Below are 27,465 nucleotides of genomic sequence, written 5' to 3' on the forward strand. Positions count from 1 at the left end.
AATTACGTACAAAGAAAGAATCGGGCGTCGTGTCGATTCGAATGGCACCATGAAACTGCCAAGGAAATGATAGCGCACAATGAATATCATGAATTATGCACAAGGAAAGAATTGCGCGCCGTTCCGATTCAAATGCCACCATGAAACTGCCAAGGAAATGGTAGCGCACATTCACACGAGCATGAGCAAATTGTTTCGCATGAAGAATTAGGCCCAAGAATTCAAGCGTCCTCGATTACGGGGTCGGGGGCCCCACCCAACCTCTGTCTTACCGCCCTGACTAAGGATCACTACTGTAGTGTGAAGGGCAGAGGCCTGAAAGATCAAGGTAGGCCTCCGGAACAGGAGCTCAGGAAGTTGCTGCTGCTCTGCACCGGGACCTCTGAATAGTGAGCACGTGGATCTGGACTGGCTCCCTTTTATAGAGTCTTGGCCCAGCCCACAACCACACCCAGGCATGCTGCAGGGAAAGCTTCTAGAAGGCCCTGGAAAGGGACCACACCCTGACTCATTTTGAAAGCCTGCAGCAATACATTGCAAATGAAACAGTTTTTATAAGCACCTTAGGAATGAGTCTTCAGGATTGAATTCTGCAATGCAAAAGGTTAAACAATAACATATCAGCACAATGCATAAATTACATTATCTTGAGAGTGTTGGGTTTTTGCATTCTAGTCGCCCGTAGAGCGCGCACTGTCCTGGTGTTGACACCCTGTGCACCCCATCCGATCATGCATTTGTAACAGATATGTCCATTTCCCCCAACCGGCACCACCACCCATGCCACCCTGACGGACAGGACAAGGAGTGCCAGTGACCCCCAGGGAGAAAGAGGCACCTCACAGGACAACGGGGATGGAACCCTGGACACTGATGAGCAGGCTGGCCCCTCACACAGTCCTGGACTGTTCCCATCCAGCAGCCCCACCAAGGATACCACTGACACCCCTACCACCCACGCAAGAACATCAGCCCAGGGCAACCGTCCACACACCTGTGTATCCAGGCCACAAACTGGTGGAACACAAGTACAGAGGCCACAGTCACCCCCTGCCAACAGGCAGGAAGACGATGGCCCCAGTACAAGTGGCACCACCAGACCTGTGCAAGGGACACAGGCACAGGGGACTAGGTAGGTCCAGTGGGAGGGCATCAGTGGCCCAGGGCGGAGGCAACGGGATGGATGCTGCAGCCCAGGACGTGATCTCTAAGGTCCTGGGGGCCTACCAGCATACCCATGACAGATTGGCCCAGATAGTATCCACCCTGGAGCATAGTCAGAGGATGCAGCAGAAACACCACCAAGAGGCCATGGAGCAGTGGAAAATGCACAACGCAACAATGCCCAGCATAGCAGGAGCGCTGCTGCAGCTTGTACAAACCCAGTCTGAGACTCACACAGTACAGGAGACCCCCACTATAGCACAGGAGACAGACCGGACAATGACAGCATCAGCAGCAACATTCCACGAACTACCCTTTAGAGGAAACACAAGGAACAACAGTATCATCCTCTATAGGTCAACAGCAGGCGCACAAATGGACCCTCAGGCCAAGATATGGGACTGGAACCCCTGCCAAAAACAAGGCCCCCTCAAAGAAGTGACTCTGCAACAATATATCCAACAGCTATCCCACACAATCAATCACCACCAATGCTAACAATCAATAAGAACTCATGTAAGCATTGATGGACCTACCAATACTTACAACAAGGCTACCACCATGTTGGCATTTAGGATAACCACCCATGACCAACTGCCATCACTGTAATTTGCACTATTCAATCCCTGCACCAAATAAAACACAAATCACACCTGTAACGCTGTCCCCTGTCATAATATGTGAACAAAGTGAAGTATGGATGCAAATGCCTGATAACTACTTTATTTCTACCTGCGTTGCATGAAAGTACACTCACCTTACATGTTGTTGTGCCTAAATATGTTAACAAAAAGAACCACTAAATTTCATTCCGTCCTATGCAGACCTGGACACAGTTGCAAGTAGTACATTCAACCCCCCCCCCCCCGGATGACAAGGCACACTGACAGTATGTTTCACAAACACAAATGTCAGCCCTTAGTCCCACATAGTTACTGGAAGTAGAGTTGTATCAGCTGGGTCCTGGAATTGACATCTTCCCCTTCCTCATCATCACCATCACTCTTGCACACTCTCTGAGGTAGCTGGTTTGGATATACAGCACCATCCACCTCCAAGAGGGGGATAGAATTTCTCACTGCCACGTTGTGCAGCATGCAGCAGGCCACCACTATTCCACACACCTTTTCAGGCCCATTGGCCAGAGAACCCCCCAGAGATATATAGATAATGAAATCTAGCCTTCAGGAGACCTATTGTGCGCTCTATCACCCTCCTGGTACGTCCATGGGCCTCATTGTAATTCCTCTCTGCATCTGTTCCCGGATTCCTCACTGGTGTCAGGAGCCAAATCAAGTTGGGATAGCCAGAATCACCTAGAAAAAGGTGCAAAACAGGGCAGTTATTGTCAAGCCTCAGAGTCATACAGCCTGACTGTCTGCTAGGTGGCAGTTAGTGACAGAAACACCTACCTATAATCCACCCTCTGTCCTCTTGTAGTTGTTCCATCTTGTGTGGCACACTACTGTTCCTCAGCACAAAGGAATCATGGACTGAACCGGGGAACATGGCATTCACATGTGAGATGTACTGGTCTGCAGTACATACCAATTGAATGTTCATGGAGTGAAAGTTATTCCTGTTTCTGTACACCTGTTCACTGGCTCTTGGGGGTATTATAGGTATGTGTGTGCCATCGATGGCAGCTATAACATGGGGTATGTTGGCAAAGGCATAGAATTCAGACTTGATGGCAGGGAGGTCAGTACTTTGGGGAAACCTCACATAGGACTGCAGGTTTCGTACAAATGCATTCAGAAATCTTATCAGTATCATGCTGAACATTGGCTGTGAAAATCCAGCACCCATGCCCACTGTCACTTGAAAAGAGCCCGTGGCCAGGAAATGGAGTGCAGAGAGCACCTGCACTTCAGTAGGGTTGGCATGCTGATTACAAATTGCCAGAGTCACTGCAGGATCCAGTAATGCACAAAGTTCGAGAATAGTTGCACAGGTGAGTCTGTAATTGATTATGATGTGACGCTCCACCATGGTCCGCATAACCACAAGTGGGCTGTACACTGATGGGGCCCTTCCTTGCCAAAAGGGTCTGTACCTAGGAGTATAATGAAACACGTGTGAGGAACACACATACATCGGCACACATTGTCAGTCATTGAGCACTGCTGACTTGATTGTAGCGACTCAAATGCTAAATGTTTTTGACATAACAACAACTAGACCATAATTATTGATCAGGGTTTGTAATGTGTGGTATTGTTAATGGTCACATGCATAGGTGTGTTAGGTGAACATTAGGGCCTGCATTGTGCAGATAGCAGTATTATAAATGCATAATTAAGGCAACAATGTTTGCCCCCTGTAATCCAGAACTGTTGTGGTGGAAGTGAACTCATACCGCTAGCGGTTGACGTAACAGCCTAAGGCGGTGTTTACCGCCGTGCGCACAGTCATTGGTTAACATGGATGCCAATGGGGAATCCTGGCGTATCATGATTGCTGCCGGCGGTGACGGTGCACACTGCCGCGGTACACACTCAATTTCGTCACCCCAACTTCACTTGACTCCCTGATCTCGTGCAAGCAGGTACTCCACTGAGTGTACTGCTGTGTCCTGCCTCTGGTCATGGAAGTGGCTCTTGTTGCAGGGGAAAGGGCCCCGGCCTTCACCCAGGAGGAATTGGAGAGGCTAGTGGATGGGGTCCTGCCCCTGTACGCGAAGCTCTATGGACGGCCAGAGGTACAGGTGAGTCGTGGGATTGGGGGCAATCGTTGTGTGTAGTGGATGGTGTTGGCAGTACATATGTGTGCACCTCTAACCCTGCATGGGCCATGGTTCATGACATGCTGTGTGCGTATGTCCTGTTATTCTGTTTGTACTGCCCGTCCCATAGTGGACATCTATCCAGCTGTATATATTTACCAAGTGCCTGACCTCAGTGTTACATTTCTGTGTGTCCCTTTTAGGTAAGCGCGCCCACCAGAAGAGGGCACTTTGGCATGCCATCGCCAAGGAGGTGCGGACCCTGGGGATCTACAACCAGTGGAGAACCCACTGCAGGAAGAGGTGGGAGGACCTGCATCGCTGTGCATGAAAAATCTGTGAGGTCCAGCTGGGGAAGTCCTCCCAACGGGGAAGGGGTGCCCGTCAGGCACTGACCCCCCTCATGCTATGCATCCTGGCAGTGGCGTACCCAGATCTGGATGGGCGCTTGAAGGCTGCACAGCAGTCACAAGGGGGTAAGTACACATACCACATTTTTAACCCCTGATGGATGTCTGTGTGTGCATTCGGGTTTATGCTGCTTAGTTGCAGGGACTCTGACTGATGTCCATCTACATGATGGCCCCCGTAGGGAGTAGGGGTGTTTGGGTCAGGTTTCCTACACGTCGGGTCATAAGGGTGTTTAGGGAATGGGTGTAGAGCAGGGTTCTGGTCACTTGTCAGGGGCATGGCCATGGGTATAGTTGAAGGTGCTGCCTGTTGGAGGGTCTTCTGGGTGGGTGTATGTATGACCACCATGTTCACTCCTTTCAGCTATTTACAAGTGTCTCTTCTGTTTTGTCTCCCCATCCCTGTTCTCTTGTGTTGTTTGTGAACATCAGCATCATCTGGCGAGGGAGCTGAGGCACCGGCGAGTGGGAATGCAGTGGGGCGAGTGGGAATGCAGCGGCCCACAGATCCCCGGAGGCGGAGTCATCCGACGTCAAGGGGACCAGTGGGTTGGACGGCGAGGGGGATTACCATGGGGGAGGCAACTATCCCTGGAGGTAGTGACTTCGATACCTCCTCCGATGGGGGCTCCCTGGGGGGGGGGGCGGACCCTAGTGGGCACAACCCCACTGTATCATCTTCTGCCACTCCCACCCTCCCATTTGCTCCCCACCGAGTTGCCTGTGCCCACTCACCCAAAAGGGTGGGCGTCTCCTTCGTCCCAGGCACCTCCTCCCCTGCCCCAGTCAGCCCTGCTGGCCTCACAGAGGAGGCTATTGACCTACTGAGAACCATCTCTGTAGGGCAGACAACCATTGTCAATGCCATCCAGGGGCTAGCATCAGAGATGCAGCAGGCCAATGCCTATCTGGATGGCATTCATGGTGTCGTGTCTGGCGTACAGAGTTCTTTTCAGGCTCTTGCCTCCTCTTTGACGGCAGCCAGTTTCCCTGGTCATTCCTTCCCCCCTCCAACATCCTCTACCCCTTCCAGCACCCCACTCCCTTCACCCGTCCAAAGCACACAATCTGACATGCAGTCAAGCACCTCAACACACAAGAAGCACACTTCTAAACACAAGCACCACACCTCCCACCACAAGCGTTCACACAGCCAACATACACATGCACACACAGCAACAATCACTTCCCCTAATGTGCCCACCTCTTCTGCCTCCCTGTCTGTCCCCTCTGCATGCACACCCCCAGGCATTGCACCTCCAGTCACTGTTGCTGAGCCTATTCCTGCACTCACCACAATAGCACACATCCATACATGCACCCCAGACACCGCACCTGCACTCACAACTACTGTAGTTGAAACATGCAGCACACTCACCAGACTTGCAGACACCAAAACAACATACATTCACACTGGCAGCCTGTCTTCTCCCACTGTGTCCAACCCCCTCCTCCAAGAACACACAAACATACCAAAACACCCACCCATCACACATCCACCACACCTGAGCATACTGTCCAGTCACCTACACCCACAACACGCACCCCTACACCACTTACGTCCACACCCTCTGCCTCCACTCCCACACCCTCCTTCAGGTTCAACCCATTTGCTCCTAAAAACGTTTCCTCTCCCGTGCTGACCTTTTCCAACCCACTGGCCCACCCAGTCTTGTCCCTAAGCGTGCGCACCTCTTTGCCCTTTCCACTCTTTCCACTTCACAGCTCGCCCTTGTCCACCCTTCACATTCCCATGCACCTTCCCCAGAAAGGAAGAAGCCCCGTGCAGAGCCAATGCCATCTGGCTCCACCCGGTCAAAGCACACTCCCCCACCTTCCAAGGCTAAACCTAAACCACCTCCACCTTCAAATGCAAATCCAAGGCCCACCCCATCGTAAATCCCAACACCCACCACTCCCTGCCCCTGTTCCCTGAGGTGCTTGAATTCCCCATTGTTGCCCCTATAAGGTGGAGTACAGTAGCACTTTTGGGAGTCAGGTTGGGGCCATTGTAGCCCAAAAAGGCTGGCACTATGGACTTGCCATTGGCCTTAATGTGAATCGTTTGCTGACAGAGCTGCATTAAATGTTTAGGTGTGGCCTCTGTTTTGGCAACACACTCTTGATCCCTGGTCTCTCGTTTCATTGTTTGTGGGTGTGGGGCATTTGTAGGTACTATGGTGAGGTTGGATTTGCCTTGTGTCGGGTAAGTACCTCTTGCTGTAGGGTTTATGGGTTGTGCTGTTGTGAAGGGTTGTGGGAGCATTGCAGGGTGGGTGGAGTGGGTGGGTATGTAACTGTGCCCTTTCTTTCCTTGTTTAGTAGGTTGCGGTACTTACCGTCGTCGTCTTCGTTGGCGGTCTCGGTCGTGGAGGTATATGGCAAGGAGCAGGGCTGGCATGATCTGCAGCTCTCTATCCATGTCTGCTTCGGCGTGTTGTGTGAGCCTCCGGTGAGTGTTTCCTTATATTTGGTTCATTTCCACCTGGCTTTGCGTTGCGGTGGTTCCCGCCCCGGAACTGACAGCGGTCTAGTGGTTCATTATTTGATGGGCGGGTTGGGACTTTCCGTCGGCCTGTGGGTGGGCTCTGCCGTCATTGTCGGCTCTCCTCTGCTGGCGGTGGGTGGTTTTCAGGATGCCTGTGTTTCAGTTGGTTCATTATTTAGAGGTCTGGACCGCTCCTCTGTTGGCGGTTTTTACAGCTGTGTTCATAATGAGGGCCATAGTCATGTACACCGATGGCTCAGCACAACCTGCAATAGGCACAAAGCATCAATACTCCATTGCTTGTGCAGTCCTAAGTGGCTATATGGGGGGTAATAAATTTTGTCCACAACATACATTCACGCAAACCGTATGGGATTGCACAGCAAAACTAGCAGAGCTAAAGGCTCTGGTGATGGCACTGGAACATACGGCTCCTGCACAGCTAACACTGATTGTCTGTGATTCATACTATTGTATAGTAATGAATACCTGCATTACTGGCACCAGAATGGGTTCAGAGATTCTAAAGGCCACACCATCAAACACAGACTTCTGTGGGCGAAAGTAGCAGATCTAAAGGAAATACTACCAAACATCCATGTTCTATATACACTTGGACACCAGCGCGTTGGAATACACGTTGCTGGAAATACACTGGCTGATGAAACAGCCAAATCAGCAGTAGCTACAGCTTCTGTTGCTGCAATAACTCATTTTGGAACGAAACCGGAAAATGACATATGGGCTGCCGTGAAAGCCACGGCTGAAGGCACGCCCTATCCAAAAGCAATTCCAGCTAAATATTCCTACTGAACGGGAGGCTTCCTTGGCGCAGAAGTAAATATACCAAGTGTGGAAGTTCGAGTAATTCCCAATAAAGACATAAGACTTGAGTTGACTAAAGCAGTGCATGAGGGGATTGCATCTGCCCATGCTGCTGTGGCAGCTACAATATCATTATTGCAAGAACGTTATTGGTGGCCAGGCCTATACAAACAGACCAAGCAGAAAGTCACATCTGCCAACAAATTAAGGGTTCCACTGTCAAACGCCCACCTCAGACACCCTTCCTAATTTCTAACAAACCTTTACAATGTGTGTACTTGGAACATTGTCGTCCCCTAACACTGGACAGTGCATACAAATACATTTTAGTCACTGTTGACTCTTGCTCCAGATTTCCATGGGTGTGGCCACAACGCATGGCTGAGACTCGGACTGTTATTAAAGATTCACAAGTATTTATCGGCATATAAGCAGTTGCGGCTTTCCACTTGGACCAGGGCCCTGCTTTTGCCTCAAGGGCATTCAGGGATGCCATGGCTTCGTTAGGGCATCCTGAGGGAATTTCATCCCGAGGGAAATAGTGTCGTGGAGCGAATTAACGGTGATTTAAAGCAGTCCTTAACAGCCAGAGTATTAGGTACGGGTCATTGTTGGCTTAATCACCTGTATGGAGTCCAGAGAGCACTTAATAATCTGCCTAGAAGTTCCCTGGGATTCTTACTTCACACAAGTGCCTGTTTGGAACTTAAATGGATGTTCCAGATCTCGATGGTCCTGGCCTGGAGGCAGCAGAAACACCTTTTGACATAAATGAACGTATCACTGTCTTGCAGGAATTACAACAGTTCTGTGACAACAACGCTTCTGCTAGTGCTGCCTCTGCAACAATTAAGGATGTACCAATAACATCTACTGGCTGTATTCCAAAGGTTGGGGAACTGGTATGTGAAAAAGTTGCTGTGAAAAAGGAGTTTGGTCCTTCTCATCATGCACCAGTCCCAGTCCTGGGAATACACGGTACAAGAACTGTCATTCTACTACCGTTGCCTGGCACTAAAGAAAACCGCTTTGTATCTATCGACAATGTCAAGTTACACCATGTGGCCGATCCTGCACAGCACACCAAGAGGAGCAGCCAGTAGTTCCCAATTCCTTTCACTACTGGCCAACGTGTCCCTCAACAAGTTTTGAGCAGCAACGCTGACACCTCTCCGAGCTTAGGGAGGGTGGAAAATGATCTTGCATTAGTCCCACTAACATCTGTTACAACAAACGATACAGAGACTACCGATCGATTTGACACAACTTCTACACAGACGGATGGCGTCATTTACTGTGAACCACCACGGGAGACCCCTACCAATATTCCTTCTTCAAATACGACTCCAGCGTTTTGCAAGAACTGCTTCTTGATTCTTTTCTGACATCAATAACACTTTCTTGGACTCATTTGCCTCTTCTACACCTGAACTGCTAAAAACACATAAGCTGATAAATTGGCTTAAAACAAATTACTTTATTTTCTCATGGAACTATCTGTGGCTTTCCTTCTTTCCTTGACTGTATTAGCTTCCCTTCTTTGGATTGGCTTTGTCATAAAATTCTTTCTCTTAATACATGGTCATTACCTTCGTGAAAGATCAAAAGTTGAACTGGTAAATGAGGTCCTAAAACCCAATTTTTCTTCTCACAGGATCCGCAGAGACTTGTCGTGAACATTTCCTCTACACCAATTCCTGATGAGATTGTTTGGGATAAAGTCACATTTGATATATACAGCCCCACAGAGGTCATTCAAATACCATATGTGTTTAAGCTTTCTATGAACGATGTAATAATACCCAGAGTTGTTTCTGATGATTAGGATGTAAAAACAGTTGATTCCATGATGACTGAATTGCAGTATTTTATTGTATTTGAAAGTGAGGATGTTTATCAATCTAAAGAGAATTATAGTTTGCTATAATTATTATGGACACCATTTCATTCACAGAGCGAGTAGCCCAAAGACTATTTTTAATAATTACACACAATGGGAACATTCTCCAACTCCACCTCAAGAGACATCTAACACATATTCTGATAAACTTGCATATTTTTCTGGGCACAATGTTAAAAAATGCTGAGTCATATTATTTCAATTTGCCATTAATGGAAAATGTACATATATTATTGACAGATACGAAATTCATTTATTCGGATTACTTTGTTTTCCGGTTGGCTATGGAAGGCTATGAATATTTGCTGAAGTCGATTGACTTCAAAAGTGTGCCCTGAACAAAAAATCAGTTAATAGGGGGAAGGAAGCTTTATTTAGATCATGCCTGATACCTGTTCAAATGATATTTTTAAATGAAACTGTACAACAGACAAGTTGTTTAGACTTAGCAAAAATTAAGGAATTGAATGTGCCCAGTATTCCTGCCCCTGCAAAATGTTACAAATGGGAAAACTATATAAATGCAACTGAAGAACAGCTCAATGAATGGGTCCAGAATGGCACGTTTAATGCTTCACTTTCACGTCCTGGCGGGTGGTTACTGTGGCCAACAGATACCCTCAGGTGTCGTAAATGTTTTATAAACTCCACGCAGCTTTTTAGAACAGGTAGGCCAGACTCTCTCTAGGTGTCATCCAAACTTGCAGGTATAGTAACAACATACAGTGTAGGGAAACTATGCCAGCAATGGTTGAAGAGTTCCTCACTAGATGCTCTTAGAGATCAAGATTTTCTGTTGGGCCCCAGAAAACGTTGCCAAAAGTGCTTCTTTTATGCCGTCTATAATGACATTTGGAAGCTTTCTCAACAAAAAGGCTGCTGCCCGGTTAAGGCAAATAGATCAGGAAAACTTACAGAAGGCATTAGCTGTTGTAGATAATGGGATTAATACCCTGTCCGACCAGATATACACCTTAAACAACATTGTTTCTTCTGCAATAGACATAATACAAAGTGACATGTCTTCTTCACACCATGGACAGAGTCAACTAAGGTCCATTATGCAGTTGGGTTGGACACTACAAACACTGAAGGCAGATCGCGTTCTCTGACAACACGTTAGTTCAAGGGACATATTTTCTACGTTTAATTTGACTTTACAACAGCAACTAATGGCTAAGAAAGAAGTGACTTATGTAATGTTAAATTTCGAAAAATTAGAAAAGTTACCTTTTACTGTGGCTGAAATACCATCAGCTGAGTGTTTAATACACAGGGTCATTATTCTGCCTATTTCAACACTTCAATTCACATCCTGCTTAAAACACATTCCTGGAGGCTGATATGAAAGGCTATGAGATAGTTAAAAACCATGACGCGTGGGAGCTGCCCTTCTCGTACAAATGTCTCAGTGGCATGAAAGAGGTCTTTCTTAGAGGTAGTGAATGCGAGACCTCTGTCAGCCATTTGATGGTTTGTAAACAGCTGTCTTTGCACAGGGCATGTAACGCTTCGCCAGCAAACTTAGCTTGTTCTCTGAAGGGAGTCCGAGTCCCCTTGATTAGACCCGTGTTCCAGGTGCTCTTGAATGGCAGCTATGTTCTCCTCAATAGTGAGAACTGTTATGGGATGCGAGCCGGAATAGTTTATGTTGTTTCAGTCTCTAAAATTGTTACATGCTGCGGGAACGTACTGAGGGAAGTAGCTGAGATTTGGCCCCATATCTCTACTTCAAATGTGAATTTTGACAAGTTGAGCAGGCTCAAGGCTTTATTTTTTCAAAAACATGTGGCGCTCACATCTGCACGAGAGACCCATGCGCTTCAGGTGGCAAGATCATCAGCAGAGATCAGTCCCTTTTAAGGACAAACTTTAGAAGACACTTTAGTGAGCTTGTGGGACGACTATTTAATGCGTCCAATACTACTGAAATTGCAAATGTCTTTAAGGCTGTTGGTTCTGGCTTCGTTCACACCTTCTACTCCATATTCAACTTAATACCATCAGCCATCAACTCAATATTCTCCAGTATTTTGGGGGGATTTCTGATAACTTTGGCTATAATAGGTGGGATTTTGCTGTTGCTACTTTTTCTGCGCAATGGCTGTCCCGCCGCAACAAGGAGGGCTGAAAGGGCTTCCACCAGCGCAGAGGTGTCATTAACGCATAATGCAGTACTTTGGAGCATCACTCAAGGAGCAATTGTAGTGTGACTGGTCTCTGTCATTCAGACCGGTTTTGCATTGTGTGCAGCCCGTGTTCCATGGTGCTCGTTCGAATATGCACTGAAAATTTGTCTTTCTACGCAGCGCTTGCTTTCATTGGACGCTGATCTGTTGAAGGTTTCACTGAGGGCTCATTACCAGACATGCACGCTGAGGGCACATTTACTACAGGAAGCTGCTTATGAGTTGCCCTTTGTGGATGATGCAGCTCTAAACATATTGTTGCGCACACCATGAAAGCTGCTGCCTTGGCTAGAGCTCAGGCTTTGGAACACGAATGCTCCTTGATTTTCCTTGGCGATGAACTTCCTAATTTACCACCTGCTGAAGTGGAAGATTTCCTGTCTTCAATTATCCCGGATTTGATTGGCAACTTCCTGTCAGGGAGACCAGATCCTCGGGGCCTGCGCACGTTCCCAACATATTTACCACTAGACAGCTCCAAAGCTCCGATAGAAATACCACAGAGCCTGAGAGAGTCCAAGTGGGGGAAAAGGGGATTAGGTAGGGAACAGCTGGGAAGGAGACCTGTAGGAAGCAAGAGGTTAAACAACATTAATATCAAGATATAATCACATTTACTTTTTCATAGACTATGGTTCTAAGAGTTCTCATACTGTAACCATGGATAACCTAAGAAATGACTATAACTAGGCCTCCAGAAATCTAGGTACCTGGAAAAAAACAAGAATGGGTTAATACAATGTTTCATATGAGCTTTTCATGAAATATCACATACTGTCTAGAATACAAGTACTTTCTAGAATAATGTTTCAGAACAAACATTGCATTTTTATATGAGGACAAAGGCTATCTGAAACATTACCTGAAAACAACAGGAACTGTACTAGGAACTTAATATGCACAAAGAATGTTGCACCTTGAACTAAGCATTTTCACAGAAAACCCAAAAGCTCAGGATAAATGTGTGCACCTCAACAAACACAACACACCAAAGTTTTCAATGCCATGAAATGATCGCGCACACTGCCGAACTAAGAGCCAAGCGCTTTATGCCAGAGTTAAATAGCGCACACTGTTGCCGATTCAAACAAGAATATGCAAATGCAATGAAATGATAGTGCACACTGTTGCCGATCTGAATGCCAAGGTTTACATGATAGGAATGAATCGCGCACACTGCCGATTCAAACAAGAATATGCAAATGCCATGAAGTGATCGCACACACTGTTGCCAATCTGAATACCAAGGTTTACATGAGAGAAATGAATCGCGCACTCTGCCAATTTGAACAAGAATATGCAAATGCCATGAAGTGATTGCGCACACTGTTGCCATTCTGAATGCCAAGGTTTACATGAGAGAAATGAATCGCGCACTCTGCCGATTCGAACAAGAATATGCAAATACCATGAAATGATCGCGCACACTGTTGCCGATCTGAATGTCAAGGTTTACATGCTAGGAATGAATCGTGCACACTGCCGATTCGAACAAGAATATGCAAATGCCATGAAATGATCGCGCACATTGTTGCCGATCTGAATGCCAAGGTTTACATGAGAGAAATTAATCGCGCACTCTGCCGATTCGAACAAGGATATGCAAATGACATGAAATGATCGCGCACACTGTTGCCGATCTGAATGTCAAGGTTTACATGAGAGAAATGAATCGCACACTCTGCTGATTCGAACAAGAATATGCAAATGCCATGAAATGATTGCGCACACTGTTGCCGATCTGAATGTCAAGGTTTACATGCCAGGAATGAATCGCGCACACTGCTGATTCGAACAAGAATAAGCAAATGGCATGAAATGATTGCGCACACTGAAAGTTTCACATCTAGGATAAAAAATGTGAAAGTCTTTGAGAACGGGGTTGGGGGCCCAGCCCGACCTCCGCCTTACCGCCCTGCTCAAGGGTCACTAATAAAATGAGGGCAGGCCTGGAACATCAAGGTAGGCCTCCGGAACAGGAGCTCAGGAAGTTGCTGCTGCTCTGCAACGGGACCTCTGAATAGTGAGCACGTGGAGCTGGGCTGGCTCCCTTATACAGAGTCTGGCCCAGCCCACAAACCACACCCAGTCATGCTGCAGGGAAAGCTTCTAGAAGGTCCTAGAAAGGGACCACACCCTAACACACTCAGTAAGCCTGCAGCAATACCTTGCAAATGAACAGTTATTGCAAACATAATTAATAGTGTCTTTCAAGGTTAAACTCTGCAATGCAAAAGGTTAACATACTGCATATAAACACAATGCATGAATTATGCTCTTGCATAAAGACTGGGTTTTTGCATTTTTGTCGCCCGTAGATCACGCACTGTCCTGATGTTGACACTTCCAAAATGACTCTGACTCTTGAAATTCAGCCTTTTTTTTTTTACTCCACAGTTAACATTTTAAATTGTCCTTTTTACACATGCTCAAGTGTCTTTTTAACTTGCCATGATTGACATTCTTATATATATGCCTTAGGTAAAATTTTAGTAGCTTTTATAGATAATTAGGCTATGAACCACCATTGAACCCACAAGTGGTGGGTGTTTTGTATCCATTTTAGTTATAGCTTCATACAAGTTATTTTAGCAAACAAGGTCTGCCGCAGTGCACTTTAACCTAGACATATTTTATTCAGCTTTGTTTTATTATTTTAACAATAGCCACATTTGCGGTCTTGTTTTATTTTCCCTATCTAGCTGTTCCTTGCCTAGGCCAGCACTGCGTTCTTAAACAAGACATTTCTTTCACTCTGTGCTTTTCTCGAAGCTGCAGTAAGATAGGTTGCTGGCAAAAATGGTAAGCTCTGTCTCTAATGTTCACAGAAACATTCACAGAAACATACACACTCTTACATGGGAATCCTTTCTTGGAACATCAGCTGTTTTATCATAAAAACAGTACTTTGACCCATGTACGTTAGAGGGAGATTCCAGCCAGATAACCACAACTGTATGCTGATTGCTGAGTGCTTCGCTGCAGCTGCTTAAGTAGACTACAGGCCTCTTGCTCAGGTATGAGGGATGATGTCTTCCCAGGGGAACCTGAAGGGCAGAATTAGAGCTTAACATGCTGTGCTCTAACATAGCCTAGGTAGGAGCTATTCGCAATGATCGTAGTGACAATATGGTAGCGGTATTTTTATACTTCACTCTCCTTGTCACAATTTTAATCCTGTCATACTTCATCGTCCTAGTTATTGCAGTACATGCTTTATTATCTAAGATGCAGTTACTTCAATAAAACTTTATTGAAATATATTCTGCCGCTAATTGTCCTTGTTTATGTAAGACTACTGTAACTGAGAGAAACGGATGAGATCTGGGTGACCACGATTTCCCTCAGGAGCTAATTGTGTCATGCGCTCATTTGCCCAATCATCCCTGCTCTTGGGTGGAGATGAGGCACTGCTAGTTAGCCAGAACAAAACCCGGATTAGGCCGTCAGGTGTCACCTGTAGTGGAATCAGACTCAGTCCCCCACAGTGCAAGTGATTCTGTCGCCCAAATCCAGTAGTCTCATTAGAATAATGAGAGCCAACGCAACAATAGGGTCCCTCCTGGAGCCAGGTAAGCTGGTCAACCATTGCTCGTCTTATTGGCCGCTGTCACTCCTGAATACCAATACAAAAATCTTTGAGAAGATTTTAGCCAACTGCTTAGCGCCATTGCTCCCTGGTATTGTAGGACCACAGCAATCTGGCTTCTACCTGGCCAGTCTCTCATATACAATTTGAACACCCTTGTCAGGGCGATCTCCAGCATTGACCCTGACGTTCGAGCCACATACATTTTTCTAGACTCAGAGAAAATATTCAATTCTGTGGAGTGGGGATTCATATTAGCGGTTCTGCACTGCCTAGGGGTGGGTGATGTTTCCTGAAGCTAATGCAGGTTCTTTATGTGGAGCCAACAATCAAGGATACAAGTTAACGTTCGAGTATCAGCCCCAATCACCATTATTAGAGGCACGCAACAGTGCTGCCCCTGCTGTATACGCTGGTCATGGAGACATTGGCTTGCATGTTGTGAGAGTATCACGCACATCAAGCCATTTGCTTTCCAAACTATAAATTGATAGTGTCCGCCTACGCAGATGACACACTATTGTACGTTTGAAATGCCAAACAAAACCTATTGCCAGTCCTTCGGGAGGGCATCCATTTTAGTGGGCACTCCAGACTATGTATCAATTGGGGCAGGTTTCTCATATTCCTGCTTACTGCTGCCACAACGCAGGTGCAGATAGAATATCCACTGATGTAGACGATGGGGCTGATGCGCTATTTGGGCATTCTGGTACATACGGACCTGGAGCTAGTGACGCTTGAGAATTACGTCAAAGCGGTGCACTGCCTGACAGAGGCAATAGATCGTTGTGTTCACTTGTACCCTCCCTCAATGGTCGCATAGCCATCATGAAGATGGCGGTGCTACCACAGTTTTTATTTTTATGCGCAAATATCCCAATATTGCTGACCAGGGTGACCTTCAAAACATTGTGCACGTTGTGGGTGCACTTGACTTGGGCCGGTAAACATATGTGGGTGAACTGGGATACTGTTACTCTCCCGTATGAGAAGGGGTGGCCGAATGCCCTGAACGTCAATGCTTATTATAGAGCTGCACAGTGCCTTTTTGCACACTTCTGGTTCCACAGCCCAGCTGACCTGCCACCTCTCTGGTTAGAACGGGATGATGTGCTACCCCTGGCACTCCCCCAGTATCTGTTCAGTGCACCTGCGTGTTGATCACCACGCAAAACCTTTGGAAGAGAATGACAAATTCACAAGCTGGATCCTTACTGTACTCCCTGCGGCTCCCGCTGATGTGGTGTACGTAGTTTCTAGTGGGGCAGGACAAGGCAGCAACGGCAGTGCATCAGGGGCTTAGAATACGGTACATGGGTGGTTTCTTCAAAATTGGGGTTCTCCGCACCTGGGCACAGGTTACTGCACAAAATACCGAACGGACTATACTTGCACAGTTTTATTATTACCGGGACACGCACATGATGTGGGCATTATTGGGTGAAGCTCTGGCGGAACCCTTAGAAAAAAACAGCTTTAACGTACTTGCTACAGGAGGCATCGCCACGGCGGGCGATTGCTACGTTATACGCCTTTGCGCAAGAGGCCCAACAGCCAGGCATCACTAAAGCTCACAATGACTAGCAGGAAGACTTACACCTAATAATCAGCGACCAGCAGTAGGCCTACTACTGTTCTGTAGTGCATACTACGTCCTTGCATGGCCTCCATTGACTTTTGCATTTTCGGTAGATTAACTTGGTATATTGTACCCCAGCTCAGCTATAGCATATGTCCTGAGCGATGACTCTAGCTGTCCACCTTGTGGTGTTGCAAATGCTGGATTCACGCATGCGCGCGATCATAGGGGAGGTGGTGTCCAGCTCTCCACTACTGGGCTATGTCAGGATGTCCCAAAGGTATATCAGCGGCTACAGGCCCTGGGTCTCCTACTGGTATGGAGGAGGATAGTGATACACTGGATGAGAGGCCCTCCTCTCACTTTGGAAGAATGGCACACTGACATGGCGTATTGTAATACCCAATCTGATGCTTATCACAATCTTATGCCACTTTGTAGTAACCTTAGAGACATGTGGGGACCATATCAGATGTACTTGACACAAATGGGAAATGCCAAAGACGTGGCTGAGGAGGCAAGTGGAGAGGCATGGTCGATGTAGGGAGACAACGCCATTCGCTGACCTACTAGGCGGGTGTTGTTACGCCAGGTGTGTGCAAGGCGATGTGGAGTGATGGAGCACAATTGGTTGTTTGTAATGCTAAATCTCAATTTGAGTATGAAGAATATGATGGGCCTCAAGGGGGTGGTTGTTGGGAAAACACATGTATTTGCAATGAGTAGCCCTGCTGTTGTTACTATGTGTAGACTACTGTTCTAAATACCTCATCTGATTTATTGTCATGCTTCCCAAAGAACTGTAATGATTGCATGTATATTCTTCTTCGTCTGTGCTGGCCATGCTATTCTATCCTGCCTAGTTACGTAGCAAAACAAAATAAAACCTCAGATAAAAACTATATTCCAGGGCTTCCTGGGGAATGCGGCTGGTCTTGCCATTTTCACATCATTAAATTGTAAAGCTATGCCAATTTTAATAGACCAGCCATAGCTAGATACTTCTCTTAGGAGGTATAGAAAATAAGATGCAAGGTATGGGTTGGTCATGTAAGATATAAATCCTACTAGAAATGAGAGAGTGGCAAAACTACATTCACCAATGAGTGTATGCAGAAATGCTAAATTAAAGTGAGGTCTAGAAAAACACATCTTACATTTCAATGCCAACATATTTGCCATCATATTGGTTGACTTTCTTAGCGTTGCATTTTAGACTCCCCATCCTGTAACGTCTGTTGTCTTTCAACATAAGTCTATGTCACAAGATGGACAAGTTAAAATGTAAAGGATACCATAAAGATGCCAAGTAAGATCAGATTTGAACTTTTTTATTCAACAAAAAATGAAAAAACTAAAATCTTAACTTATGAAATGAAATATGATTTATTTAAGAGAGATAAACAAGAACAAAGATCATGCCAAACCAACTAACATGAAGCGAAATAACAACTCAGAAGCTTTCTCCTTTGAATGCAAATGCAGGCACATCAGATCATCAATGCCAATTTTAATAGACCAGCCATATCTTCGTGCTTCTTATATTAGCTAAAGATAAAAAGAAGCAGGATGTGTGTTGGATATTATGGAAAATATTTATGTCAATCCATGTTTTGAATGTAATCAACAAGCACTATTAGAAATTAAAGATAATCCACAAGACAAAGCAGAAACTTTGTGAATTGTCGGAGTTCAATGCCTAAATGGCACATTTCCATCAGATATACCTGTAATTCCACGAGAATAGCTGAACATAGTGCAAAAACAATTAAACCGTTACTGGACTAAAGTTTTTGAATATACAAAGGATTTCAAAATAGTGGAATCCTTTGAGAGTGACCACTTTGAGTATGGAATTGTCCTTTGTTATAATAAAATATAATAGTGATACAACCTGAGGCAAATTCACTGGTCTGCAAAAATCTATGAGACTCAAATGCAAAACCTCATGTCCAAAGAAAATAGTAGAATGGGGAAACAAATACAGACTAATTGGCTAAATCTAAGCAATATGAATTCAATACTTGATAAGTACAAGGTAATAACACAAAAGGAAAAATACAGCAACAATGTGTCAACATGAAGTGAGGTGACATAAAGTTGATAACTGTACAAGACAGCAGCAGATCTCTTAAGGGTTCTGTGAATGACCACCAAAAAAAGTTCAACTCTTGGTTCTCTGCTGATTTATAGAAGAAGAAGAAAGAGCCAATTAAACACTAGTGTTGTCACCAATCAAACTTTGCAGGTTTACCCACACAGAGGGGCACGGTGACCCAGATGGAACTTAGACGTGGCCTCGTTCGTGCATACGGCCTGGGACTGTCCAGTGGTGCAGTGGTACTGGCTGAGGGTGGCGCAGAAGCTGAGAGAAGTGACAGCACTCACATTCAAGACAATCCCACAGACATGTTCATTGGGTATGCTTACACTACTTAAGGGAGGGAAGATGCACTGGAAATATTTGCAGTTGACGTTGACACTGGTGAAACGGAGAGTGACCATAGGGTGCTGGGGACATGAATACCATCCACAAGACTATTGCATAGGAATGTCTTAGAATGGAATAAGGTGCAGGAAATACATATGAATAACTCCTGAAGAGATGGCAAACTGGGAGATGACCTGGAAGAATGGGCAGCTCTGATGGACAGGATGTTAGTACGAGTCAAACCGGGGGGAGAACAAAGGCACCACACAAAATACGAACATGTCCGATACTCCAGAGCAGCACATGAGCAGTGCAAGATCAGAAGCGACCAGCCCAAACATACAATGATAGATCCGGGGGGGGGGGGGGGGCAATGACAGCCCGGGGATAGAGTATTCTAATAATGCTGTCACAACCTGAGTGGGAAGTGATAGTAGGGGCGGTACCTTGGCAGAGAAATGGCAACCACTCATCAATGATCTATAGAAGGTATATTTGAGTCGACAGTCAACCTGTACCAGTTGAGGGTGGGGTTAACCAATTATTGTTAATGTTAATGTTGACAGTTTACCTCATAACTGAAGAATACTTGATTTAATTTATAAGGTATGGTTGAATAAATACATCACAATCCGATATTAGCAACATATGATGAACCTTTAATAAACAGAGCATGGAAAAAGAAACACTGGTGTTCTGCAAAGAAGAGTAATATAGTAATTTAGAGTTGGAAATCTAGAGGTGTACAAAGCCAGGAAAAAAGCCAACAAAAACATTAAGAAATGAATTGTCCGGGGTTCACTGGGAATTTTCTACGTTAATACTTACTCAAGTTATAGTTACTCAAGGGGTTGTACATGCCATGTATGAAATTATCAGGAAGGGGGCTGCTTTGATAGGTCTTAAAAGCATTAATTCAAATTTTACTACACTGTTGACTACTCTCTCTCTGGTAATTATTATAATATATATATATATATATATATATATATATATATATATATATATATATATATGCAACATAATGGGGGATTTTAATATTAGCGCTCTACGGAAAAACCCTGCAGTAGAAAGACAGCCCCAGAAAAGAGACAGAAAAGGTAAATTGCTAGCAAAAGAATTAAATAATTTGGGTCCTGCCTGTTAAACGGTGAATATCAAGGCACCAGCCCGCAGTCGATGCACATATCTCGCATCATTAGACTGGCAACAGAAGACTATGTGTGAATCTCAATGGTATACTTCCATCTTAGAGATTTCATAGTAATACCGAATTTAGACAGCAATTAGGCTCCATCCCTCCACCTCCCTCCCACAACAGCATTAAAAGTGGCAACCTATAGGCCCTGATTTTTGTGCCAATTTAATGAAAGATGTCTCAGTCATGATTGCTCGTAACAGGAACATGAAGATATGTACAGCCAATGGGTAGACACAACTTTTGGTCTCACTTTGGAATCTTTCAACCACGAAGATGACACTAAAAAAGCAAAGGGATTTGCCCATAAATAAAGACGTTCCCATAAAAGACATCAGCGCCTTGAAAATGCACTGAATGAGGCACTCAGAAGCAGATGTGACATTAAAACAAGCACGAAGTTGTAAGAAGAAATCAGAACAATAAGAAATAAATAAAAGAAATATAGACAATCACTACGGGCCCAGAAGAAAGCTGCTGAGGAGAGGTTATTGACCAGGGAAACCTCCCTTAGCTGCTACAATTATAACTACAGCAACCTGGAAATTATTAAACAACTTTATGTAAATTATGCATTTGGGCCCCCAGAACCTATGGCAATTAAAGCCCAGTCGACCACCACCCATCAAACAGATAAAAAGAGGTAATCTCAGCACAAGGGGTGGAAAGCACTTTGGAGACTATGCACTCCTCCAGGGCCCTGGGCTTTAGAGGCATCCTAGGAGCCCTCTTTAAATACGCCCAGGCCAACTGGGCTACGCTGATTCTCCCTCTTTTTAGGAATTGTTTGGCAATGAACTCTGTCCTTGACAGCTGGAGGGGCTCCTTGTTGGACCCAACACAAGAAGGGCTCTTTATGCTCCCCACAAAACTTTCGATTAATTGTACTCCTCAACATGGAAGGAACGTGCTATGTCAAAATACTGAATCAAGAGCTGGGAAAATGGACTCTTGAAAACAAATTGATTCTATGTTACCAAAATGGGTTTAGGACAAGAAGCAGCCTTGAATATAACCAGTTATACATCGCCCCCTTAGTGAAGCAAACAATGGAAATCTGTTAATTGACTTTGCATCAGCATTTAAAAATGTGGACAGAAGCAGGCGCCAGGCAAAGTTGGCCAGCTGTTCTATCCCTGCCCCCCTTTACAGAGACACCTGGGTCCAAATGAAACTCCCCTCGAAATGGATCATGGCAGACAAAATCATTACCAACAGCAGCCTACAACAAGGTGGCGTCCGACCACCTCTATTATTCAATCTATATTTATCAGTCTGAAATCAAGCCCTGGCAGAAGCAAGGGTCTGCCCTCCAAAGCTAACAGGCACCAAGATCCACGCTCTGCAATATGCTGATTACACCATAATATTAGATCAAAAACCCATAGGGCTTCAAAGCTCCCCTTATATTGCAACAGCATTAAAATCAAAAGTTCAAAATCTAAGGCTATAATCTCCGATCAGAGGCTGAGCTAAAAGGGTTTTTGCAGGAAACTAAGCTGGACAGGGTAACTTCCTACAAGAATCTAGGACTTTAAGGAATAAATAGGGTGTAAAGATGTGCATCTGAAAGCACAGAAGAATTTGGCTCAGGCACTGAACTCTGCTTTCCAAACACTACTAAAAATTATGATGGGCCTGGACACAACAAGTTAAAGATAGCAAACTAACGCTGACATATGGATGACTATTTTCAGGAACTGATTAAGCAGTTGCGTGGAAGATCACAGTGCAGATCCTACTGATGTATTTTTCTAATGGCAGATTTCATGGCCCAGTAGCAAATCTGCTTGGAATTTAACCTAACAATAGCTACCTCTGCATGCCGAGTTCACCTCCTATTATGCACAATTACAATAAGCAGGCTAAAAGTCTCCGAAATCCTTCCTGTGTCAAGTATTAAAAAACAAGTCAACCACGTGGAACAAACACCTCAAGCTGTGGCTTCAAAGTTTTGAAGCAAAGGACCTTTGGGAAACCAGTCTTCATAGCAAATACCTGGCAAAAGTGCTAGCCAGGCACAAATAATATCTACTGCATTAAATAAACCCAAAATAACTGATTAAGAAAGCAAATGCAGCTCTCTTGGCTAAACTTAATGACCCCCCCCCACACCCCCATACTGGTCAGCATATTTAAAGCAGCACCTCCAGATGAAATCAAAACTTCAGCTAATTAGGCTATGGTTAAGATTAGTACAGCTAAGGGGGCCCTAGTGTGGGAGACTGCACAACTCAGACAAGCAACTTAGGTCATGCTACTCTGCTCCTGAAACATTTCACTTCACATGCATCTGCAAGGAATTACTTCCACTCAGGAAATAATGGCTACGACCAATATTCCACCAGCTGAATAAAAGATCTTGCAATGAGGCAATCCTATGCCGTCTTAGTGGGTCTTCTAGCTAGCTGACAGGATGAGGTCTAAAATCCTTCGAAGAGGCCATCAGAGAACTGGGTCAAGAGCGACTACAATGCTGTTAAATATTATCATTACTGCAGGTGTAATTTGAGAACAGGCTCCAAGCTTTTCTGCCCACCAAACCTCAAGCACTTTTTGCAGGGCCCATTACTATAATTATGTGCATATCGGGTGGCAGCCACAGAGACTTTTAGTCCCCTTTCCACTAAAGTAGAAGCAGTTTATTCTGTTGCACTTTTCCTGTTGTATTTTTATTGACTGTTGTGCAATAGGTGATTTCCTCTTTTTAATGCATAAGGATAAATGAAACATTGTAATTATATTAATTAATCACACATTAAATATGTATCTATCTATCTACAATGTTGCATCTTTACAAAGCAAAGATTGCCTTCTGTTTTCAAAATTGTTTTTACTGATTCCAACAGAAATTTGCAAGCAGCTATATGCGTACAAGTCTTATATTTAACAATCATTAAGCTTCTGGTGGAGAGGTGTCTATTTCTCCAAACTCTTCAAGGGAGGACAGTTAGCAAATATGAAATCCTCATTAAAACAGTGTCATTTTGTGCACTTTGTCCTCATCATCTGGACATTCAGAGAATTGCAATCTTGACAGACACCATCAGAGGTTGGTTTCTGCATCAAAAAAGTGCATGAAGAATAATAAGTGAGAAGAGTAATGTGATACACTGTATTCAAATAGAAAGATTGCTACTCCTCGGGATAGTCTTAAATAAATGTTGCAGGCTAATCAGAAACACATTGTAAATTAGAACATTTAGAAAATGTTTTTTATTGTTTATATTTTTGAGAAGTATTTATTGATTGTTGTTTTCTGACAATTGCTTTTACACTGAAATATAATTTGACTCAATTCAGATTTTCCTTTTCTTTTGAGAACAGACAAAAAGCTGTAACTTTGCTTTTTATTTTGTGAACAAGGTTGTTTTACTGCAGAAACAGGATTAAGTTTATATTTTACACATTTCATCTTCAGCTCTTCTATGGTACATGCTAATAATATCCCTCTCACCACCAAAGAAATTACTGCATTGTATTAGTGACAAATTCCTCCAGACTCTAAACTAATCAAGCCACCTCGTTGGCTTCTAAGCCTCCTACCCTTTAGTGTTTCCCCAAAATGTTCTTGTTGGCTACCTTAAACTACTCCGGGCCTGCCTGTCCACACCATGGCACCAGCCACCCTTTGTCCTTCTGCTCCAACATTCATTCATGAACTCACACCTAACCGTCTCCTAGTCAGCTTACCCACATTTAGACCCAGGCAGTCAGTCTGCCATTATCTCTCCTCATTATTTCCCCTTTGCCCAGCTTACCAAACCAACATCATGCTCACTTTAATTCACCTGAACTTTTCTTTCGCCACCTGCATCAAGTTATTTACATTGTTTATTGTGCAATCGATTTTGCCTCCATAACCACCTCTCTCCAAATCCCTATAACAGGGAAAGGCCTTTTGACAATGCATTCCCTCTACGTCCACTTTACTTCTAAACAATGCAAAAGCCTGGTCGGAGAAACAGGCACTGGTTCAGGGGAATGAAACAGGCTTTGGAGATAACTAAGGCACCAGGGAGAATATCATGACATCGTCAATTTTAGCCAGGAAACTTTTAACGCCTTTAACAGCCGATCTCTTGGTGTGGTTTATTGGCTGCTCTATGCATATGATACGATAGACTGGAATGTAGTTTGGCAAAGATTTAAAGAGTGGGGAACAAACCATAGTCTTTTAATGGCTATCCAGGCATTACAGACAGACACGTGTAGTAAGAGTGAAATTGAGCGATGGCTAGTGATAGACCAAAATGTTTATGATCACTGTGAGCCTCAAGCAAGGCAGCGTCTTATCACCAATGCTTTGTAGCCTTTACGGAGCCCATAGTACAACAAATTTGTGGAAAGAGAGCCTGACATCTTCCTCAAAAGTTACCCCAATCCCTTTATGGCATTTCATATGGTATAGTCTGCTTAGTTGGCTACAGCAATCCAATCTGAGATTTTTTGTATAGTTATTCCTAACCTGGCATTGTTGGAGGGAGGGAGAAGTCGAGAGATCTGTAGGGATGGGTATTATAATCACCAATCCCATGACTGAGTGTCTACGTGAGATGTAAAGAAGTGGTCAGATTGTATAGATATTTTGGACATGCAGTGAATGGACTATATTAAAGTCCTCCAAAACTAACTAGCAATGTGTGACAGATCTCTTCAGTTATTCCATGCCTGTTCATTTGGTAATGTTTGATGTTTTGTGTATGCTGTGCTGATGATGGGTAACCTTCATAGATTTGTATTATGTGAATTTAATAGGTACAAGTTACAATTTGTTGCCCACTGCTGCGTATTATGGTTTTAGTGTAATTATGGGCCACAACAGTTAAGTACATAACTAGATGATGCAACAGCGACCTACAGGCCATCTCATCACAAGTTTCTTGATTTTTGAAGATGAAAGTACACAGGTTCCTATGGTAACTTAATGTAAGCGAAGTTGCACAACGTTGACTTTTTCCTCAAAGCTTTTTTAATTGGAAGCTGCCCATTTAAAAAAAGTACATTTCAAGTTCTCTTTAGGCTACCCTTATCGAAGTATCCTTCCAGTGAAGAGCTGACTCCTGTTCCAGAACTCTTCCAGCTCTTGGACACTTCTTGTCCCAGGAGGCAGGGTATACAGCAGATCAGAGCGTCCACTGGACCTGGAGGCAAGCCAGAGGTTCTTACTTACCTATGATGCAAAAAGGTCCTTTGAAAGGAACCCAGCAGAGCAACCGTGCATTGACCTCTGCGCTGAATGCCCGACTGCATGTGAAACTAGTGGCATCATGCTACAGATATTGCAAAGTATATGACCTGCCCTGTGACCTGGTGTGTCTTCTTGTTTAAGACAAGTGATGACTAACCTTGGCCTGGGTTCATCATGTACAGTGGTAGTGGCATTATACCATCTTTTGTGGATTTGTGTTATGACGAGACCTCTTCTGTGTCAGTGCCAGCATAGTCTACTGACCGCCTCTGAAGTAAGGTTCTGTTGTTATGTGAGGCCCAGAAACTTGTGCTCACATTCAGTGTGCATGTTGAGTGTGTGTGTGTGTGTATACATGTAGTGGATGTGTAGCACATGCCTGGTAGTAGGACTGAGTCCTAAGTACTAGGGTCAGTGGGATCCATTTTAGTAGCCCCAGGGTTTAGCATGGTGTTGGAAGTATATAGCTTGCACTCCTATGGTTGTAGTGTAGCGACCCAGACAGTGAAGAGAAGATGGAGACAGAGCTATCTTTAGAAGTTCCATGAGGGCCTTGTTAATAAAGGTATGCTGATTAGTTCTTTCTGAGCATTATTATTTGGTGAACGGTAAGGAAAACAGATGGGACTGCTGTTTCTGTTGTTCAAAGTGAGGAAGCTTCTAGGCAGGGCCTGTCATTTGGTCTGTCTCTGCTTCAGAAAGTGATGGCAACCAGGTGCACATAACATACATTTCATAGTGCCTATGTTTTGAGAACTCATAATTGACGCCAAACACATTGCTACCTGCTGGGACAAACATCACTTTACACAAAGGCTGCATCTAGACATCAGCTGGAAATAACATTCAAAAGAGAACAACCCTGTATTGGTTCTGAAGGCTCAGGCAGTGGGTAAATATTTACTGTCTCGAAAATGTGTATAAGTGCAGGATGAAAACTACCCTACTTTTTTCCCTGTTCCAAGTTCTTCATGACCAAGAATGATTTGCCCTTCAGAGTGCTTGAAGGACAGAAGAGTGACAAAAACTGGTGTCTGAAGGCCAATTTCACATAGGTGAGGGGACATAACCTGAAGTATGCACATTCTGCTGAAGAAGCTAACTGTCTGACTAGAAGCTTACCTGCCTGATGAGAAAGCAAAGGTGTGTGGCTGCTCCTGTAGGAGAGGCTGTCCAGGAGGAAAGGCCCAGTGCGTTCCTAGACAGGGGACGAGCCAGAGACAGCAAGAGGCTGCCATAGAGCGATGGCACAGCTGACTTGAGTGTGAAAGACGGTTCTCTAGCCTCCCTACCCAGTTCCCATGCTTTCTTGACAAACAGCCAAGCATCAAGCTTGAATGGCAACTCTCCACAGCTAAAAGACTGGTGCTAGCAATGTGGGGAGCTCAAGCACTCCAGCAACACTGGGGAGTGTGAACCCTGATTGTCTTAGTGGCTACACCTGCCAAGTCTGTGTCCCTTTCCCATTTGGCCTGTGTGGCCTCAAATACCAAAGAAAAGAGGCTTCCTCACCAAAATGCCCAGAAGTCTCCAAGTCCACTGAGAGGCTACCACTACAGCGCCATGTCCCTGAATAGACACCAGGTATCACAGACTCGGGGGACCTCCGTGGCAGGAAAGGTGCAGCACCTACAATTCAGAAGAGGACTTCATTCCTGTATTGTGATTTATAGTATTTAGTGACACTGTGTTGCTAACATACCTTTTTAACCTAAAAAGCTACCACCGGGCTGGACAACACTTTATTATGTCTGTTGGTTGATTGTTGAGACT

Source organism: Pleurodeles waltl, chromosome 8 (genome assembly GCF_031143425.1).
Source record: "Pleurodeles waltl isolate 20211129_DDA chromosome 8, aPleWal1.hap1.20221129, whole genome shotgun sequence".
Taxonomy (NCBI): Eukaryota; Metazoa; Chordata; class Amphibia; order Caudata; family Salamandridae; genus Pleurodeles; species Pleurodeles waltl.